General features: G+C 42.2%; 1 long non-coding RNA gene across 1 annotated transcript in view; it reads left to right on the forward strand.

Annotated features, from left to right (window-relative positions):
• LOC147994838 (uncharacterized) overlaps positions 1–5801 on the forward strand; it is a 36613-nt gene extending 30812 nt beyond the window's left edge. Inside the window, exon 2 of the long non-coding RNA XR_015686544.1 lies at positions 3774–5801. This is a non-coding gene — a long non-coding RNA (uncharacterized LOC147994838). The remainder of the gene's footprint in view (positions 1–3773) is intronic.
• Positions 5802–19483: the final 13682 nt, after the last annotated feature.

Genomic DNA, 19483 nt, shown 5'->3' on the forward strand with positions numbered 1-19483 from the left:
TATTAACTCTATTCAAAATACTTAACCACATAAGCAATAAAATGGGAGATATTCCAGATAGTGAGAACCCTACATAATTCAAGAGATCAGCTAAGTAAAAATTAAAATGATTATTGCACAGGAGAAAGAGATGATTTCAAAGCTCCCTGGGAATGTATTTAATCAAAAGAGTTCTGTTTTATACTTCTTGTAGTAATATTGTTGGTAAAGGGGCCACAAAGAAATGCAATGTCAAGTGTTTTAGTAAACAAAGGGCATAAAACAAAATTCTAAAGCATATCAGTTAAGAGGGAAAGAAGGCTTGGCTTTATAAGTAGTTACAAGCTATGCCAAAAAAGGTTTGTGCAACAACCTTGGATAATGACAATAGTTACTTTATAATAAATATAGTGGTCATAGTTGGAAATGAGCTTCAAAAATGGTGAACTGCTGGGGCCTGTGCTGCCTAGTTTTATGTCAACTTGACAGAAGCTAGAGTCATCAGATAGGAGGAAACCTCAATTGAGAAAATGTCTTCATAGGAGTTGGCAGTAGGAAACCCTGTTGGCCATTTTCTTCATTAGTGTTTGATGGGAGAGGGCCCAGCCCATTGTGAGTGGTGCCACTCCTGGGCTGGTGGTCCTGGGGTCTATAAGAAAGCAGGCTGAGCAAGCTAAGAAAACCAGTAAACAGCACCCCTCCATGGCCTTGCATGGCAAGGTCCTGCCTAAAAGTTCCTGCCCTCACTGCTCTTGATGATGAGCTGTTATATGAATCTGAGAGTGAAATCAACTCCTACCTCCCCAAGTTGCTTTTGGTCATGTGATTCATCACAGCAATAGTAGCCCTAACTTAGACAGGACTAGAGAGATGGTTCAGTGGTTAAGACCATTAGCTCTTGGGGATCCAAGTTCAGTTCTCAGCACCCACATCAGGCAGCTCACATCTTTAACTCCAGCTCCATGGAAATCCTGTGCCCTCTACTGGCCTCCATGAACTGTGGAAATGAACAGGAAGAAACCTCAGGCCTGAGAAACTTGGCTTTCTCTTGGGGTCTGTTCTGTGTACCTGTCCTTGGCACTGTCTTGGCTTTGGGTTCACCATGGCCTGGAGGCCAGCAGTTCAAATCCTTCACCCCCTGATCACTGCTTACTAGCAAATCAGGATCTGAGTGTTTCAGATGCCTTGAGGTAGACTCATCTGAATCCTCCTCTCTCTGAGAAGGGCTCCTGGATGGGACAGACCTCGTGTTTCCACAACCAGTGCTGACCACTCTGCTGTCAGGTAGAAACCCTTCTGCTGGTTCACTGTGGTTACTGTTTGCCTCAGTGCCACTTATGTGGACTTTCCGAATGTTTTCCGGCCTTTATCCTAGGGCCCCCAGCTCATCTTCTAGCTGCTGGAGTTCCTCTTCCAACATGAGGCAATCAGGAGTAGATTGTTGGGGCTGTATCCCACCCCTCCTCTTTAAGGCAGCTAGACACACCACCGAAAGGCTCTTTCTCTGTCCTGGTGCTTTTTCCATGAATACAACATGAATGGTGGTCAAATACAGCATCCCCAGTGCTGTTTTTTTTTATAAGACATGCTATCTGTCAAGTAGACATTTTCAGCTATGGAGTGAGTCGGCCCAGGTGCTCCTTGGATATGCTCAACAGCAGACCAGCCTCTCTTCTCCACAACACTTTTCAAAGATGCTGCTGGAAAGTGGAATTCTAACATAACCGGTCTGACATTGGCACAGTTGGTCCCAAGAAATTCTGGGACCAAATCTAAAGGTGAGGACAGAGGGACTATTGAATCAATGGTGTGACCCCATTCCAACAGATGAAGACGAAGCTGGGAGATTACCTCACACCGTGTGAAACTCCAAGAAGCTGCTATTCCAGGACATGAGAGGCTGGAGCAGGGGGATCCTAAACTTCCAGTCTGAGTTACTGAGCAAGAGCCTGTAGGAAGGAGAGCAAAAGCAAGCAAACCACAAACAGAAGGTCCTCAGTCCGACAGGAAGGATTTAAATTCAGATCTATATAGAGTGAATTAGGTAATGAAAATCTTAAGACAAGATACAGCAGACTGTATCTAGGATCCAAGCATCAGGCTTACTTTCTTCACCAAGACCTGAGTCTATAAACTGTTTTTTTTTTTAAGAATACAAGGTTTTCATGTGCCAAAGACGTCAACGAAGTTGAAAACAAAAGAAAATAAAAAATATCTATATAAAAAAAATCTCACAACTTAACATGCAAAGCCTGTGTGGACTGTTGTCAGAGGCACCATAAATGGCCAATCCCAATTTCTAAAGCATCAAATGACGGCCAGTCATTCTTTGAAGGTTATCACATCTACTGCTGGCATGAATGAGTGCTGAGTGGGTAAGGAAGGGAGGGGCCCCTTTAATGCAGGCTCCGCTGAGACCATATTCCTTGGTGGGCTTTGACAAGGGCTCTCTGATCAAATTCACCCTGAGTTTAAATATTTACATCCTTCAATGCAGTCATATTACAGTGAGTCTGAGATGGACCCTTCACTGATATTTTATTTTAAAAGCCAAGAGATTTCCCCTATGTTCATTCTACATCAATGAGGAGTTGGCAGTGTCTTTTCTTTGCACTTCAGACTTATTTACTTGGAGCCCTTTGTCCCAGCCATTAGCACCTCTGGCTTCTTTGTTTGTGGTCCTGTTACTAAAGAAATAAAATAATCAAAGCGTGTAATGGGACGGTCAAATGGGTGCTGTTAAGAGATACCAGGGAAGGCCAAAGGGACACATTCCCTTATCTTAACTTTTTCTTTAGTGCTTCAAGTTACCATTAAGCTAAGGAGTATCTAGCTTGTGTGTTTCCTTTCCAAACTAGTTTATGCATGATGAGCAAATAAATAAAGTGTTTATATGTGGGGAATTGTACAGATTACAAAAAATGCAAACTGTTGCTCTGTAACATGTCTTAATATAGCAAATTAACTTACAAAGGTTTGGTCAATAAAAGGAACGGTGGAATTCAGAAATCACATTGGTACACAGATTTAATTTTCCCCTTTAATTTTTATCCGGAGATGCCACAAACCAGAGCGCGCTCTTCCATTTTCACCAGTAGGTGGCGCACTCGTACCACGTGTGTTGCCCACGTCCTCGGTTCTCTTTTGCGGCTTTTCTGTTTTGAAAGGGTTCCACCGAGGTTTCTCTGATCTGTTGTGGTTTTGGCTCCATAATTTAGTAGATTGCACGATTCCTTATAAGATCCATTTTCTATCAAGTTGAATTTATTTTTCTTCCAAAAAGTAAAAGTTATGATGCTGAGGGTGGTTAGAACTGGTCCTCATCCCACTTCCACCTTCCGGGTGCTGAGATTACAAGCCCGCACCATCGCACTGAGTTTGTGTGATGATGGGAATTGGGCACGTGTGCTAAGCAAGCACTCTATCAACTTAGATACCTGCCTCGGCAGCCCTGAGGTTTTATTACACTGTTATCTTTCCTGTTTATACGGAACTAATTTATCACTTTCATTATCAAGTGATGTTTGGGTTTTGTTTTGGTTTTTGCTTTGAACTCTGTGTTCAGTGGCACAGATTCTCAACAAGACATGCTCATCTTGACATGACGTTTGCAGGGCGGTAAGGGTCTTCAACAGCGCAGATCTTTATCAGGAGTTACCACACACACACACACACACACACACACACACACACACACACCAGCTTTAACAAATAACATGTTACACACATTGCTCTGTGTCTGACTCTCATTTATAAACACTAAGTACAAAGATGCTTCTTTTTTCTCTCAACAGCTGCAAAGTGCAGAGAAGAGAGAACAGGTCAGATTTCAGACTTGATTCTGCTTCTCTTGAACTGCCGTTCAGTGAGACATTTGAGGCCTCAAGCAATAGTTCCCACATGGATATTGTCTAAGGAGTGGACTCCCCAGAAGTAGAATATATGATACCGAATTTTTAAGAAAAGTGGCCAAGGGGTTGGGGATTTAGCTCAGTGGTAGAGCGCTTGCCTAGGAAGCGCAAGGCCCTGGGTTTGGTCCTCAGCTCCGGATTAAAAAAAGAAAAAAAAAAAGAAGAAGAAGAAAAGTGGCCAATATAAACACTGGGTTAAGCAGGAGCCCTAATGCCAACAAAGTCATGCTAGAAGCCAAGCAAGGAGGCTGTGTGGAGCTCAGCGAAGACTCTGAAGCCTGGGTGTGATTCGCCAACCTTGAAATCAGTGAAGAGGGGCTTTGAGTTCACACCGTGGTCATAGGTGAACAGGACTGAGAAAGCCAACATCAATCAACCGGCTCTTACAGAGTTGTGCTCTCCAGGGAATCCAGGTCCTTCCCTGGAATAAGAAAGGCAGCACGAGGGAAGCACTCGAAGTTATCCTCAGGAAAGGCGCTGTTCCTTTACTGCTGATTTACTGACCTGGAGATGCAGCGGGTATCGCAGTGGCTGGCTTCCGGTTAATGACTACGCTGGCAGTAAATCTGAGGATTACTTGAAAGCAGACATCACGTGCCTGAAACAGGGCTCTCTGTCTGTCGCTTATACTTCATTGCTCCTTCAGGACATGGGTTTCAGCCATTGGATACTGGGTTTATGGAGAGTTTATGTGAAAAAATGAGTATCTTACAGTTGCTATAGAAGATGCTAGAGGGACACCAGCGGTTTAGGAAACAGATAATGAGACAAATCCATGGACATAAAATGAACATACATGGGTTTTCAGGAACAGCTGGTAAAGAGAGAAGTAAGGTGTTTCGAAGACAAAGGTCAGCCTCTCCCTGCTGCGCATGCTCTTTGGTAAAGGAAGTTACTGGGAGTAGGGTCAGAGAGGGAGGCTGTGCCTTGGGGTGTGGCTAGGGTTGAAAACAGTGAACACTGAGTTTACAGTTCTTGGAAGTAATATGTAAGAACACACAGGCAGGGCTTGAAGGGTTTCTAATGGACATTGAGAGGATCACAGAAGCAGACAGCAATCAGCTCTAACTTGAGTGGAGTGCGTAGCAACAGAAGCGAGAGCCATTTAGGAAGAATGCTGTGGTGCAGACAGAAGAAGGAAGGTGGGACGGTGCCACCGAGATGCAAATGGAGACGACGGAGCAGGCGTTTGAGATGAAAGTCCAAGGGCTGCAGGACCTGAAACAGCTTTGGCTTTGTCCTGAGTGGATGGGGAAGGAATTCGAAATTGCAGCACAGAGAATTAGAGAGGAAACATTGTCAGTTTGAGGAAGAGAAAGCTAACTGGGAAGTTCGACAATGTATTTTTAGAACGGACCTCTTGAGAAGAGCATGGCAAAAGAGAAGAGAGGCTAGATGCTTATTTGCGATTTATTTATTTGCGACAGTCTCTCTATGTAGCCCTGACTGGCTTGGAATTCACTCTGTAGACCAGGCTGGGCTTGAACTCAGACATCCTCCTGCCTCTGCCTCCAAATGCAGGGACTAAAGACATTATACCTCCCCATACCTTGCTACAAGATCTTTTAAACTTTATTGACTATGTACTAGCTGCCAAGATGCCAGTTTGGACATCAGTGTTTGTTGGATCCATTTGACCAGTTTGCACCAGTTTTATCCATAATGGTGGATTTAACAGTGTGAAAAAATATTTTTGTTATTATTGGTCTTGATGGGGATGGACTCTCTATGGTTCAGGGTACTTAAAAATTAACAGCCATAAGTACACATTCATATTCTCTTTCCCTTATTTAATAAAAAAGATGTATTCAGATCTACTTACTTACAAACATGTTCTAGTGGTTTGATTGTTTACAGAATATGTCCCCCTCCCTCCGAAAAAATAAAAAGGACGCTGGAAGGTTTCACTGAGGATAAGTTGCCAGAACATGATGCAAAACATGCGTCTCTGTGATAATTATAAACAAAGCTTCCACCAATGCCAATTTATAATAATGTACGCAGCCTAACACAGAAAACCCTTTGTGGAACAATTCTATTGTCTAAAAGAACATGTGGAAAAGAAAACTTACATGCTTATGGTGCATGCAAAGTTTTTTATAATAGTCTTTGTTTTGGAATATATATATATACACACACACACACACACATACACACATACACACATATACACACATACACATACATAAACATACACACATACACACACACATACACACATACATACACATACACATACACACACATTCATATATTCTCATTTAGTGCTCTGCTCTTTTAGCTGGAATCTTGCTGCTGCTTCATTTTTAATAGCATTGAACTGAAATATGCTCCATATTCTGTCCCTGCTAAAATGAAATCTAGCATCTTCCATTTGGTAGAGTCACCAGGGAACATGCCTTTACCTCCCTCTTTGCACTCTGTAGCAAAGGAGATGCTTTTCTAGACAAACTGTGAAGCTAAAGGTCAACCCGTGTGGAGACCCAGTCTCTCTGTCTTACTAGACATGGGAATCAAGGCCTTTTGAAAAGGAAAAAGGATCATTCAATAACCAGTCGTTCATGAATCACATACCTTTTTGCTTATACTGTAAAAGAATCCACACAACAAACAGCGATGTGGTATAACACACATATACATTTATATCTATAATAAATATAATTTATAACTGCATTTACAGAGTCTGAGGTTATGTACAGCTTCCTAAGGAAAACAACCTTGACCAACAAGAGTTGTTTCCACATACGTGAATTCCTTCCACTTGTCTGTCCTCAGGAACATGGCATCTCTTCAGAGCTCACTTGGAGCAACCTTGGGGTCTTCCCAAAAACAGCATCATTACTCAGGAGGCTTTGGAGTGCTGCCCCATAGGGTCATGACCTAGAGATTCAGAGGGAACCATTTAGACATCAGTTACTGTACCCTAGTACGTCTAGCATTTTGTGTAGGAAGCAGGACTCATTCAATAGCAGGGGGATTCAAGCATGGCTAAACTCAGCACTCAGGGAACAATTGCAGGAGAAGCTATCCCCATCTCTGGGGTCTGACTTTAGCACATGGTCTTCATCTCTAAGCTCCAGGTGATCTACGGCAGCTCCAGGCAGGGGTGGGGTGGGAAGGGTGGGGGTAGCAAACAGCAGCCATAGACCCTACGTTGCAGCCCCAGGCTTCAAGTGCAGTCTTTTCTGGAAGTGTGACCCAGAAGTCGTGGATGTGCTGACATGACTAACTCAGGCTGTATGCCCATGCCAGAAACCACGTGCTAGAGCATATGATCTCAGTATAGGTAAGTCTGAGCCACATGCTTCATTCCTGGACCTGAAAACAGTGTCCCATCAGGACATTTAGCCTGTCAGAAATGAAAAAGGTCTCCGCTGAATCTAGGGCTGCTAATAGAATGTGGGAGCGGCTACTCAGGACATCTGTTTTAAAATTCTGTACTCAGTGGTTCAAAAAGTTTCCCCCATTTTAAGTCTCAACCAAAAACCAGTGGGAGAGCTTGAAGAAACCCCAAGGTGCTTCTCCGTCTCTATGGTGATGTTTTTCCAATAGATGCTAACTACCTCCAGGGGACTCAACACCTCTGGGCTCTGCAGACACACATAACGTTCATGCATGCACACACACATACACACACACACACACACACACAGAGAGAGAGAGAGAGAGAGAGAGAGAGAGAGAGAAAGAGAGAGAGAGAGAGAAAGAGAGAGAGAGAGAGAAAGAGAGAGAGAGAGAGAAAGAGATTAACATACTTAAAAACAGACTATTCCTTCCATAGTCATCTACAACTTGGCAATGGACAGTATTTTGAGGCAAAACCCTGGTAGTCAGTTTTCCTCTTCTCTTCAACATACATTCAAGCAACTAGGACATTTATACTCTGCCCTGGAGATTTATTTCTTTTTTCTAACTTTGTTAGTTCTTTGAGAATTTTATATAGTATGTTTTGATCACATTCAGCCCACTCCTCCAACATCTCCCAGATTCATCCCCTTCCATAGCCACCCAAATTTATGTTCTTTCTCATTTTTCATACAATATATTTTTAATCATATTCTTTCTCCCCTTCAACTCCTCCCCAATTCTCCTCACTTCCATACCCACCCAACTTCATGTTCTTTGAAAAGCCCATCAAGTAAAGTGTTTGCTGCCCAAGCACTGCTCTAATCACTTCCCTTTCACCACAATTAAGGTTCAAAGTCCCACCAGTGTTTGCCTACATTGCCACAGGAATCCTTGTTTATTGGCCTTTTGCTCTGGCTCACTGCTCCCCATGAACCCCTCACCCCACCCCCAGTTCCATACAGTCCTGCTGACCCCAAGTCTAAAAGAAACAGAAACTAGAAACATACACCCAGAAGTGTTTTTCATAAGAAGAAAAAATCCTCAATGGCTGAAGCTTTATTTGGCCACATGCCCTTGCATTTGACTTTGGAGTCATGCCCCCGACACAAGACACACTGGCAAAAGGAGGGCATTGGGCTCCATGGATACCCCAGTTTTCCTATCTCACTTACGCTCTTCTCTGCTCCATCTTCCCATTACAGTCTCCCACACACCACCCTCCACGCTCCCCTCCTTTACTTCTGTACTATGTGTGCATTCTCTTTTCAGCTTTAGGACTGGATGTACAGATCAGACCCAACTTGCCAGGAGCACTCTCCCTCCTAAGTCCTCAGCCCACAGGTGAGACCCCAGTATTTCCCCATTGACTGTCCAAGGAGAGACCCACCAGGAGTGCACAGGGCTCAGGATCCACAGGATGCCTAGAATGAGCCCCTTCTAGTCTCCATCTGTGCTCAAAGCATGGGCTGTCCCACAGCTCTCTGAAACCTGCCACCCAAAACCTGCCTACAGAAAGTTGGTCTGCCAGGAACACTCTCAGTCCAAAGATCGCAGGGTCACAGGCCCACAGGAGAGACAAGTTTCAGTCAGAGACAGCAATACCAACTAACATTAGAGATAACCAGATAGCGAGAGACAAGTGCAGGAACCTAAGAAACAGAAACGAAGACTACTTGGCCAACACACCAGAAAAGACAGATTTAGATTTAAAATCACATCTTATGATGATGATAGAGGACTTTGAGAAGGACATAAATAACTTCCTTAAAGAAATACAGGACAACACAGGCTAACAAGTAGAAGTCCTTAAAGAGGAAACACAAAAATCCCTTAAAGAATTTCAGAAAAACACAACCAAACAGTGAAGGAATTGAACAAAACCATCCAGCATCTAAAAATGGAAATAGAAATAATAAAGAAATCACATAGGGAGACAACCCTGGAAATAGAAAACCTAGGAAAAAGATCAGAAGTCATAGACACAAACATCACCAACAGAATACAAGAGATTGAAGAGAGAATTTCAGGGGCAGAAGATCCCATAGAAAGCATTGACACAATAGTCAAAGAAGATGCAAAAAACAAAAGCTCCTAACCCAAAGCATCCAGGAAATCAAGGCACAATGAGAAGACCAAAACTAAGAATAATAGGTATAGAAGAGAAAGAAGATTCCCAACTTAAAGAGCCAGTAAATATATTTTAAAAAAATTATGAAAGAAAATTCCCCTAACCTAAAGAAAGAGATGCCCATGAACACACAAGAAGCCTACAGCAGTCCAAACAGATTGGACCAGAAAAGAAATTTCTCCTGTCACATAATAGTCAAAGCACCAAATGCACAAAACAAAGAAAGAATATTAAAAGAAGTAAGGAAAAAGGTCAAGTAACATATAAAGGCAGACCTATCAGAATTACACCAGACTTCACAACAGAAACTATGAAAGCCAGAAGATCCCAGACAGATGTCATACAGACTCTAAGAGGACATATATGTCAGTCCAGGCTACTATATCCAGCAAAACTCTCAATTAACATAGATGGAAAAACCAAGATATTCCATGACAAAACCAAATTTACACAATATCTTTCCACAAATTCAGTACTACAAGGGATAATAGATAAAAAACTCCAACACAAGGAGGAAAACTACACCCTAGAAAAGCAAGAAAGTTTGTTGGGTTTGCAACAAACCCAAAAGAAGATAGCCACACAAACATAATTCCACCTCTAACAGCAAAAATAACAGGAAGCAACAATCACTATTCCTTAATATCTCATAACATCAATAGACTCAATTCCCAAATAAAAAGATATAGACTAACAGACTGGCTATATAAACAGGACCCAGCATTTTGCTGCATACAGGAAACACACCTCAGTGACAAAGACAGACACTACCTAAGAGTAAAAGGCTGGGAAATAAATTTCCAAGCAAATAGTCCCAAGAAATGAGCTGGAGTAGACATTCTAATATCAAATAAAATTGACCAAAAGTTATCAAAAAAGATAAGGAGGGACACTTTATACTCATCAAAGGAAAAAATCTACCAAGATGAACTCTCAATTCTGAACATCTATGCTCCAAATACAAGGGCACCTACATTCATAAAAGAAACTTTACTAAATCTCAAAGCATACCCTTCACCACATACAATAATAGTAGGAGACTTAAACACACCACTCTTATCAATGGACAGATAATGGAAACAGAACCAAATGGAGACACAGTGAAACTAACAGAAATCATGAACCAAATGGATTTAACAGATATCTATAGAACATTTCATCCTAAAACAAAAGAATATACCTTCTTCTCAGCACCTCATGGTACCTTCTCAAAAATTGACCATATAATTGGTCACAAAACAGGCCTCAATAGATGCAAAGAAATTGAAATTGAAATAAGCCCATGCATTCTATCAGATCACATGGACAGGCTGGTCTTCAATAACAACAAAAACATCAGAAAGCCCACATATACGTGGAAGTTGAACAATTTCTACTCAATGATAACTTGGTTAAGGAAGAAATAAAGAAAGAAATTAAAGACTTTTTTAGAATTTAATGAAAATGAAGGCACAACATACCCAAACTTATGGGATAAAGTGAAAGCAGTGCTAAGAGGAAAACTCATAGCTCTGAGTGCCTGCAGAAAGAAACAGGAGAGAGCATATGTCAGCAGCTTGACAGCACACCTAATAGCTCTAGAACAAAAAGAAGCAAATTTACTCAAGAGGAGTAGATGGCAGGAAATAATCAAACTCAGAGCTGAAATCAACCAAGTAGAAAAAAAAATAGAACTATACAAAGAATCAACAAAACCAGGAGCTGGCTCTTTGAGAAAATCAACAAAATAGATAAACCCTTAGCCAGACTAACCACAGGGCAGAGAGAGTGTATCCAAATCAACAAAATCAGAAATGAAAGGGAGACATAACATAAACTGAGGAAATTCAAAAATTCATCAGATCCTACTACCAAAGACTATAGTCAACAAAACTGGAATATCTGAAGGAAATTGACAATTTTCTAGATAGATACCAGGTACCAAAGTTAAATCAGGATTAGATTATCCATCTAAACAGCCCCATAACTCCTAAAGAAATCAAAGCAGTCATTAAAAGTCTCCCCCCCAAAAAAAAGCCCAGGACCAGATGGGTTTAGTGAAGAATTCTATGAGATCTCCAAAGAAGACCTAATACCAATATTCTTCAAACTATTCCACAAAATAGAAACAGAAGGAACACTACCCAATTCATTCTTTCAAGCCACAATTGTGCTTATACCTAAACCACACAAAGACCCTACAAAAAAAAGAGAACTTCAGACCAATTTCCCTCATGAATATTATTGCAAAAAATACTCAATAAAATTCTCACAAACCAAATCCAAGAACACATCAAAATGATCATTCACCATGGTCCAGTAGTATCTCAGGGATGCAAGGATGATTCAATATACAGAAATCCATCAACATAATCTACTATATAAACAAACTCAAGGAAAACCACACGATCATTTCATTAGATGCTGAGAAAACATTTGACAAAATTCAACACCCCTTCATGGTAAAAGTTTTAGAAAGATCAGGAATTCAAGGCTCATACCTAAACATAGTAAAAGCAATATACAGAAAACCAATAGCCAATATCAAACTTAATGGAGAGAAAACTTGAAGCAATTCCACTAAAATCAAGGACTAGACAGGGCTGCTCACTCTCTCCCTACTTATTCCATATAGTATTTGAAGTCCTAGCCAGAGCAATTAGACAACAAAAGGGTCAAAGGGATACAAAATGGAAAGGAAGAAATCAAAATATCACTGTTCATAGATGATATGATAGTATATTTAAACGACCCCCAAAATTCCATCAGAGAACCCCTACATCTGATAAACAACTTCAGCAAACTGGCTATATATAAAATTAACTCAAACAAATCAGTACCCTTCCTCTACTCAAAGGATAAACAGTTTGAGAAACAAATTAGGGAAATGACACCCTTCACAATAGCCACAAATAATATAAAATACTTTGGTGTAACTCTAATCAAGCAAGTGAAAGAGCTGTATGACAAGAACTTCAAGCCTCTGAAGAAAGAAATCAAAGAAGATCTCAGAAGATGGAAAAATCTCTCATGCTCATGGATTGGCAGGATTAATATAGTAAAAATGACCATCTTGCCGAAAGCAATACAATCCCCATCAAAATTCCAACTCAATTCTTCATAGAATTAAAAAGAACAATTTGCAGAATCATTTGGAAAACAAAAAAACCTAGGATAGGTTTTCTCAACAATAAACTATTCTCAACAATAAACGAACTTCTGGGAGAACCACCATCACTGACCTCAAGCTCTATTACAGAGCAATCATGATAAAAACTGCATGGTATTGGTACAGAGACAGGGAGATAGATCAATGGAATAGGATTGAAGACCCAGAAAGAGCCCACATACCTATGGTCACTTGAATTTTGGCAAAGGAGCTAAAACTATCCAGTGGAAAACAAGACAGCATTTTCAACACATAATGCTGATTGAACTGGAGGTCAGCATGTAGAAGAATGCAAATTGACCCAATCTTATCTCCTTGTACAAAACTCAAGTACAAGTGGATCAAAGACCGCCACATAAAGCCAGATACACTGAAATTAATAGAAGACAAAGTGGGGGAGGAGCCTCGATCACATGGGCACTGGGGAAAATTTCCTGAACAAAACACCAATGGCTTATGCTCTAAGATCAAGAATCCACAAACGGGACCTCATAAAACTGCAAAGCTTCTGTAAGGCAAAGGACACTGTCAATAGGACAAAAGGTCAACCAACAGATTGGGAAAAGGGTTTTACTAATTCTACATCTGATAGAGGGTTGATATATACAAAGAACTTAAGAAGTTAGACTCCAGAGATTCAAATAATCCTATTTAAAAAGGGGGTATTATCAATTGAGAAATTCCGAATGGCTGAGAAGCACCTGAAGAAATGTTCAACATCCTTAGTCATCAGGGAAATGCAAATCAAAACAACCCTGAGATACCACCTCATACCAGTCAGCATGGCTAAGGTAAAAAACTCAGGTGACAGCAGATTCTGGGGAGGATGTGGAGAAAGAGGAACACTCCTCCATTGTTGGTGGAATTGCAAGATGGTACAACCATTCTGGAAATCAGCCTGGCAGTTCCTCAGAAAATTAGACATAGTACTACCTAAGGACCCAGTTATACCACTCCTGAGCATATACCCAAAAAATGTTCCAACATATAACAAGGCCACATGCTCCACTATGTTCATAGCAGCCTTATTTATAATAGCCAGAAACTGGAAAGAACCCTGATGTCCCTCAACAGAGGAATGGATACAGAAATTATGGTACATCTACACAGTGGAGTACTACTCAGCTATTAAAAACAATGACTACATGAAATTCTTAGGCAAATGGATGGATCTATAAAATATCATCCTTAGTGAGGTAATCCAGTCACAAAAGAACACACATGGAATGCCCTCACTGATAAGTGGATATTAGCCCAAAAGCTTGGAATACCTAAGAAAAAATTCACAGATCATATGAAGCTCAAGAAGAAGAAGACCAAACTGTGGATGCTTCGTTCTTTCTTAGAGGGAAGAACAAAATACTCATGGAAGGAAGTATAGGGACAAAGAACAGAGCAGGGACTAAAGAAAAGGTCATTCAGAGACTGCCCCACCTGGGGTCCATCCCATATGCAGCCAACAAACCCAGTCACTATTGATGATGCCAAGAAGTGCTTGCTGACAGGACCCTGATATGGATGTCTCCTGTGAGGCTCTGCCAGAGCTGTACTGATACAGATGAGGATGGTTGTAACTAACCATTGGACTGAACTAGGGAGGAGTTAGAGAAAAGACTGAAGGAGCATAAGGGGTTTGCAACACCATAGGAAGAAGAACAGTATCAACCAACCAAACCCCTCCAGAGCTCCCAGGGACTAAACCACCAATCAATGAGTAAACATGGAGGGACCCATGGCTCCAGCCACATATGTGGCAGAGGATGGCATCAATGGGAGGAAAAGCCCTTGGTCCTGTGAAGGCTCGTTTCCCCAATGATAGTGTGTTGAGGTTGGAGTGAGTAGGTGGGAACAGCAGCATCCTCATAGAAGCAGGGGAAGGGGAGGCGGTAGTGAGAGGGGGTGAAAGGGGATAACATTTGAAATGTAAACAAATAAAATATTCAAGACAAATAAAATTATTTTTTAAAAGAATAGTTCAGAGGGCCTAGAAATAAGCCCCACAGCTAAAGACACCTAAGTGAAGGACAAGTAAGAAAAAGTAATGGACAAGGAGAGTAATGAAGGGAAAAGATTAATACCACATTCATTCTCTTGTATGGAGGATCTAGATCTTATATCTTTGTTTTTATGTATGTATATAGAAATACATGTATATATATTTGACATAGTCACCAAACCCAGTCACTGTTGGGGATGCCAAGAAGTGCATGCTGACAAGCTCCTGATAGAGCTGTCTCCTGCCAGGCTCTGCCAGAGCATGACAAATACAAATGCTCACAGCCAACCATTGAACTGAGAATGGGTCCCCATTGGGGGAGTTAGAGAAAGGACTGAAGGAGCTTGCAACCCCATAAGAACAGTAATGACAACTAACTAGAGCTCCCAGGGACTAAAACACCATCCAAAGCGTACACATGGACAGACCCATGGCTCCAGCTGCATATGTAGCAGAGGATGGCCTTGTTGGGCACAAATGAGAGAAGTCCTTGGTTCTGTCAAGGCTCAACCCCCCAATATAAGGGAATGTGAGGGCTAAGGGCAGGGCGGAGTGGGTGGATGGGTGGGGGAACACCCTCATAGAAGAAGGGGGAGGGGAGGGGAAAGGGGAGTTATGGACAGGAAACCGGGAAAGGGGATAACATTTGAATTGGATAAAAAATATCCAATAAATATTAGGGAGGAGAAGGAGGGGAAAGGAGGAGGAGGAGGAAGAGGAAGAGGAGGAGGAGGAGGAAGAGGAGGAGGAGGAGAAGGAGGAGGAGGGGGAGGAGGGGAAGGAGGGGGAGAAGGAGGAGGAGGAGGGGGAGGAGGGGGAGGAGGGGGAGGAGGAGGAGGAGGAGGAAGAGAACCGTAATCAGTGGGGAAGTGAGGAGTAGAGAATGAACTGGATGGTAAATGCTGAAGATGTTCCAAGTGGAGACAAGGGATTTTAAAGTCTTATTCCAGTTATGAAAGAAATGTAGCGGCTTCACCTCTTGGTGCCAGCAGAGCTGATGAGTGTAAGCAGACACAAGAGCAGAAAGAGGTTTGTTTTTGTGCAGCAAGTAAGGACAGGCTTAGAAGTAATTCCCAAAGCAGCTTTCCTAACAAGGTCAGCTGCTTTGACTGGGGACTCACAGGGGTTTGGATAGGAAAGCCTCATGTGGTGGTGAGGATGGGGGCGGGCACACACTCTATTCTCAGTTCAAGTTCTTATGGCACACATTGTCAAATAAGCAAACAAACGGTATGGCTGCAAACACCTCTGGGAGAATTTTGCATTAAAACGAGTAAAGATTATTCTGGATCACCTCAAAGAAATATGTAAGAATGACTCAGAGCTTTTGGCTGGTCCTTGGATATTTCTCTGAAAGGTTCAGGTTCAAGGCAAATCAGAACAGAGAGCATCCCTAAAGGCACTTTGAGGAACATTTAAAGGGCAGCAGCCTTTACCTAAGTATATCAAGTTGCTCCTGTAAGTGGTTCCCTAGAGACTATCTTCCTACTTCAGACGGGATTTGTGTTTGTTGGCAAAACTAAAACTTTCTTGCTTCTTTTTTTGTTTTCAGTCTCTTCTTCCGGTATGAAAGTCTGAAACCTTCTCAGCAGAGTTGGAGGCAAAGAGTTTTATCAGAGATACCCAGAGGCATGCCGGGGTGGGGGGGTTGGGGGTGGGGGTGGGGGTGGGGGTGGGGGTAGGATAATCTTGCCACAAGGGAGTGGCTTCCTGCCTTCAGCTCAGATTTCTCTCCTTTAAATGTGGCTTTCCAGGCAGTTAGAAAAACCCACACAGCTAATGCAGTGGAGTGCAGGGAAATTCCGCAGTACTCCCCAGGGTGAGCAGTAATAGCACATATGCCCATCACCACTGCTTATAAACCAAAGCCAAAAACATTCTTCGGTTGAAGGAAAATTGGGGCAGGAACTCACAGAAGAGGCAGAAAATGAAGCAGGGGTCACAGAGGGTGCTGCTTACTGGTTTGTTCCCTATAGTTTGCCCAGGCTGCTATCTTATACAACCAGGACTACCTGCCCATGGGTGGCACTGCCAGCAGTAGGTGTCATCCTCCCACATCAATCATTAATCAAGAAAATGTCCCATAGACTGCCTACAGGCCCCTCCCATGGGGGCATTTTCTCAATTGAGCCTCCCTTTTGCCAAACGACCTTGATTTTGTGTCAAGTTAACAAAAACACCAACCAGCACACCCTTTAACAGCCAGTCTGTGAAAGCCGGAATCTGATCCTGAGGTTAGAGAACCCGAGAGCCAGTGGAATAAACAGAAGGAAAAACAGGGAGGGGAGAGGGAGAGGGATCCTTTCCTGTTTATGCCCTGTGGATTTAAATGTGCCATTAAAAGCATTGTATACAAACAGGCTGGAGATCATCTCAGGACTCCATCAGAGACCCTGCGTCATTCCCATTTGTATAAACAATTTTACCAGCAAGGCAAAGCTTTCTGAAGAGAGATGGATGCTGGCTTTTTCAACTAAACAAAAGTAGGAGGAGAGGGGGCAAGTGATAGTCTACAGAGAAGAACATATCCAAAGAAGATTCTATGCTATTCTCTGGGTGGAAGTGGAGCCCACAGTAAGACAGGCACAGAGGATGGGGGAAGAGAAACCAGATAGGCAGGAAATCAGCCTCCCCTGAAGTGGGACAAAAGGTTGCTAAAGTCTGACACAGACCGTTTCGTGCAAAAGCCACCAAAACAAAAGGCAAACAAATGGATGTTTGTTTTCCAGAATGGAAGAACAAGGACAATTTCTCCAATCTTGACTGTGTAAGACTGGGGTAGAAATACTGAAAGAGAAATTAATACCACTGGAGCAAAGGACGGACATAATGCCTTCGTTGATTTTGACGTTGACTCACATTTGCCTGTGTGTACAAGACTCTATTCCAAAATCCCGTGCTGAATGAAAAAGAGGTGAAAATTTCCTCTTTTCAGGCTCAGTGGTTAAGAATGTTTACTGCTTTCTCAGAGGACCAGAGTTTGGCACCCAACACCTACATGGTGGGTCACAACTACCTATAATTCCAGCTTCCAGGGAATCCCATGCCCTCTTTTGACCTCTTGTCTGCAGACACTGGCACTCACACATGCATGCCCACACAAAGGATTAATTTTTAAAAAGATAACAACAACAACAACAACAACAACAACAATAACAACAACAACAAAACGGAGTCAAATAGGAAATTCAAGTGGCCCTGTCACATATGTGAATTCCTCCCATGAGGCCATCTATGTGACATCTACATGCTGTTTGGTTACATGTCCTCTAATCAAAAGTCACTGCAACCAACCCCCAACTCTTGCTAGCTACAGAAAGCTGCCACGGCCTTGGCATTCTCCCAGAGAGTTGAGTCTTCACCCTCCCTGTTGCTGCCAAGAGCCATCCCAGCAGCTCCTGATGACCAGGCCTAAGACAAGTCATGTGTAAAAGTCCTTATGACTCTTGGCTTGGAGGCTAAGTCACATGGTATGATAGTAAATCTCCATCTCTGAAAACCTCTAAGTACGAGAAACTCCCTTTGTCATATGGAATGGAAAGGTTTGTTTCGTCCTTCTGGACCCCTCTATACAATTATGAGATGATGTTATAAGCTTCCTACTGGTTGGAACCAAAAGGAGTTGAGGTTATTTCCTTCCAGATCCCCATCATGCTATACATGACAACTCTCCTAACACTTTTCTCTCCCTGACAGGAGTTTTTCCTTCCTCTGCCTCATTATGTACAGAGCTGCCCCAGGTAGCACATATACCAAATTGGAGATTGGGGCATGTGACAGTGGCATGACAGTTACAGAGAAAATTCCTCTTAATTGGAACATTTCATTCTGAAGGGGGTAGCTCATTAAGACCCAAAATGCACTAAAGGAAGACTTGCTAAGAATAGAGAAATAAACATCTCAAAAGTCTCAGGCGTTCCAGAAACTTACAAGGCTCTACTCTCCCTAAAATTATATAAGCAGGGAAGATTACTGAGGAGACTTAGGCCAGCCAAACTGCCTAGAGAAAAGTCTTCCAACTCATCATGCTAGGGTGGGTTTTAGATGATGGTGGCGCCTCTGAGCCATCTATATTCCTGCAAGTAACACACTCCTATAAGTAACCTCAGTAAACTCTTTGGATCATGAAAGTTGGACTTCGGAGATATTCTTAGTTTGGTCTGTTGTTACTTCCCCATCTACACTGAGAAGACATATGCTCGTGTCTCCTCAAGAATAGTAGTACCACAGACAGATAGGCTTGCTGACTGAGACATTATCAGTTCCTTTTTCTATCATACTCTTCTTCCTTTTTTTTTTTTTTGACTTAATAAAAATATGCCTGGGATCAAGGCACTACCAATTTTCCCTTGGGGTTTTTTGGTTCAAAAAAGGCTGTCTTTGCCCTTTATCTTCACAATGTTCTCTTTCTATAAGAAGACCAGTCATGTTGGATCTGGACCCACCCTGATAACTGTATTTCAGCCTTCTAAGATTTCTACGAAAAGACTTTCTTTCCAAACACGGTCACATTCTGAGCCACTGGGGATTGCACATTCAACATAGATTTTGAGAGGAACACAGTAATTGTAACACATAATGCCCGTGACCTCCAACTCCACCTCAGAAATTGATGAAATTGTGCCCTCTCTTGACTTCTGAGGCATCCTGGACTGCCCCTGCTGTACTATGGGCTGGAATCTTTGCAGGTGGAATTCTGGGCACCTATGAATGACAACTAAGAAGTACTCCTGCCTAAGTAAGCCATAGTTTCGTGAGATTTAGTTAACAGCCAGGTAACTGGGCACTACCAAATGTGCCAGGGCACACTAAGACAGGGGAATGCTCATCACTTTGCACTGCCCCAAGTAGTCAAGCACCAATAGCAATCGGAGTCTCTCCTCTGAGTGTCATCTTTATAACTTCCTGTGTTCCTCACCTCTGATGGAAACTCAACAAATACTGCACACTACTTTCTTGCCATCACACTCTTT

The sequence above is a fragment of the Rattus norvegicus genome, chromosome 4 (genome assembly GCF_021556685.1).
Source record: "Rattus norvegicus strain SHRSP/BbbUtx chromosome 4, alternate assembly SHRSP_T2T, whole genome shotgun sequence".
NCBI lineage: Eukaryota > Metazoa > Chordata > Mammalia > Rodentia > Muridae > Rattus > Rattus norvegicus.